The 2831-nt window shown below is 41.6% G+C and overlaps 1 non-coding gene across 1 annotated transcript; it reads left to right on the forward strand.

The window, feature by feature from the left end:
* Nucleotides 1–276: 276 nt before the first annotated feature.
* LOC128100250 (U2 spliceosomal RNA) lies at nt 277–465 on the forward strand. Its single transcript, XR_008214757.1, has one exon. It is a non-coding gene; the product is annotated as a U2 spliceosomal RNA (small nuclear RNA).
* The last annotated feature ends 2366 nt before the right edge of the window (nt 466–2831 follow it).

The raw sequence follows: 2831 nt of genomic DNA on the forward strand, positions 1-2831 counted from the left end.
ATCTTGTTATGCCATTCAGTTCATATCCCCGGGAGGCCTGCTCTTTTCTGAAGGGGAACAAACAGAGGAGCAGTGGATCTTGGGAAAGGTGAGGTGGGGGGAACTGGGAGGAAGGGGGAAGGGAATATGTGGTGGGGACTATTGTGTGAAAGAAGAATAAATAAAAAGAGGGAAAAAAAGATGAGTTTGGTGGTGTGTACCTGTAGTGTTGAGAGAGTGCCTCCAGCAGCACCTGGGAAACTATGCCAAGAGGATCAGAAATCCAAGGGCATCCTCATCACTTCCTAGCCTTCTGACTAAGATGCAGTGCAAATCTGATCTCATCGGTTTAACACTGGTTGGGTCCTCCAGCCAAAGACAACATATGAAATGATTTTTAGAGCTAATCAATAGAACAGAAAATGGTTCCCTCCACTATACCCCTTGACCTGATACTGCAGAACCTCCAGGGTTGATGCATACTCTAGGGGAAGACTAATATCGTAAAGCAGTATTAAAGATATAAGAAAAAAAACTGTTTAATGCCTTTCAAAAGAATGCAAGAGAGCACTAAAGCCAAGATGAGGCGCTTCATCTCCACCGATCCTACTTATAAGAAATGCTGAAGAGCGTCTTCCAGTTGAAATAAAACAGAATTAAATAACAAAACAATCAAGTAAGAAAGTGGAGCACTCCCTAGTGGAAGAAAACATGAAAAGTGCTATACTACTGTGGGCCCTCGACACGGTTCAGCAGGTGAAGGAGCTTCCTGCCACACCTGTCAATCTGAGTTCAGTGCCCAGGATCCACGTGGGGGAAGGTGGGAGACCAACTCCCAAGTCGTCCTCTGGCCCTCCACATGTAACTGGAAATGTTTAAAAGAGTGCTGCACTGTCATAATAGAGGCAAGGAAATTACTTTTAATTCGACTATAAAAGTTAAAAGAAGGGGCTGGAGAGATGGCTCAGAGGTTAAGAGCACTGGCTGCTCTTCCAGAGGTCCTGAGTTCAATTCCCAGCACCCACATGGTGGCTCACAACCATCTATAATGAGATCTGGTACCCTCTTCATGAATGCAGGAGTATATGCAGCCAGATTATATACTGTACAATAAATAAATAAATAAATAAAAAGTTAAAAGACAAAAGTGCTAAAAGAATAAAACAAATTACATTAGTGGATAGGTAATGTAAGCAGATATAAATGGAGATCAGTGGCAATCCTGGGGGGGGGGGGGGGACATGTGCAATTGCACATGCTAGTGAAGCTGTTACCCTCTTAGAATGCACTGTTACCTCTATATGCTACTCTGTGGCAGCCCTGCGGCAACCACAGAGAAGGTATCTGTAGATATCATGTGAAAGGAAAAGGATACCAAGCATATCAATACAAAAAAAACACTGAAAGAAAGTCATGACAGTGAGAGACCAGGGACACAAGAACTATGTGACAGACAGAAAACAGTTCTGAGGACAACAGGGAAGCCCCCTTGTCAATAATTACTTTAAACTTGAGTGGATTATGCTCCTCAAACAAAAGACATATAGAGCGGTTAAATCAATCAAAAACAGATTCGATTACATAGTGCATACAAGAGACTCACTTTTGATTTCAGGACAGCTTGGGCTGAAAGAAAAGAGAAAAGGAAAAATATTCCATGCAAATGGCAACCAAATGAGAGCAGGGTGGCCATCTTTCTGTCAGACAAGACAGACTTCAAGTCCAAGGTAAAGACTTCCAGAAGACACTGAGGACTCTTTATAGTGATAAAACTATCAAACCATCAAGACAAAACAATTACAACTACGTATGTACCCGGTATAGAGTAACAGCTCGGTGGTTGAGAGCAGGGGCTGTTCCTCAATTCCCAGCCCCTACATGGTGGCTCACAACTGGCTGTAACTCCAGTTCCAGGATACACACGTAGTGTGTAGTAGACATACATGCAGTCAAAACACCTATGCACAAAAAATAAACAAAAAATTTAATTTAAATTAAAAAAAATATTGAAATAAGCCAGACATGAGGTGAGTACCTATAATCCTGTCACTCTAGAAACTAAGACAGAAAAAATGCCAAGAGCTCAGTGTCAGTGGGACTTCATAATAAGTACTAGGCTAGCCAGGGTTACAGAGCAAGAAGTGTGAGTGTGTGTGTGTGTGTGTGTGTGTGTGTGTGTGTGTGTGTGTGTGCGTGTGTGTGTGTGTGTGTGTGTGTGTGTGTGAGTGTGTGTGTGTGTGTGCGTGTGTTGTATGAGAGGAGAAGTATTGTATGAAAGAATAAATAAAAGAAAAAATAAATTAACCTACCTAGAGATGTAATTTTGAAGAAGCTGATGAAATAAGGGATAAAATTAGGAATTGTGTGACTGTGTGTGTGTCTGTGTGTGTGTGTCTCTGTGTGTGTCTGTGTCTGTGTGTAATCTCCGCCTTGATGTAACTTTAGAACTTAAGATAGGAATATTTAACAATATAGTATTAGCAGGAATTTCAGTTCCCCGGTCTCAATAATAGCTAAGTAAACCAGAGCAGAAACAGGGGACTCATAGATCCAGGATATACAAACTTCCAAACAACATCAGAATCAGAATATGTAATCTTAAGTGCACGTGAAACCTTCTGTAGGATAGAGCATCTTAAAAACAGAGCAGTGGGTGCCAGAGCCCAAGAGAAAACAGAGAAGCAAAACAGGTAAACTCCTGACTGGGTGGCATGAGAAAATTCTGGATGAGATGCACAGTCCTTTATCTGGGGAGAGTAATACTGTGCTCACATACAGCTTTTCAAATCTTCTTGCCAAACTGGAAAAACCATAATAGTATTGAAGAAACAGCAACTTGCTGTGCTGTGCTA

The sequence above is a fragment of the Peromyscus californicus genome, unplaced genomic scaffold (assembly GCF_007827085.1).
Source record: "Peromyscus californicus insignis strain IS unplaced genomic scaffold, ASM782708v3 Scaffold_6__1_contigs__length_162567912, whole genome shotgun sequence".
Classification (NCBI taxonomy): domain Eukaryota; kingdom Metazoa; phylum Chordata; class Mammalia; order Rodentia; family Cricetidae; genus Peromyscus; species Peromyscus californicus.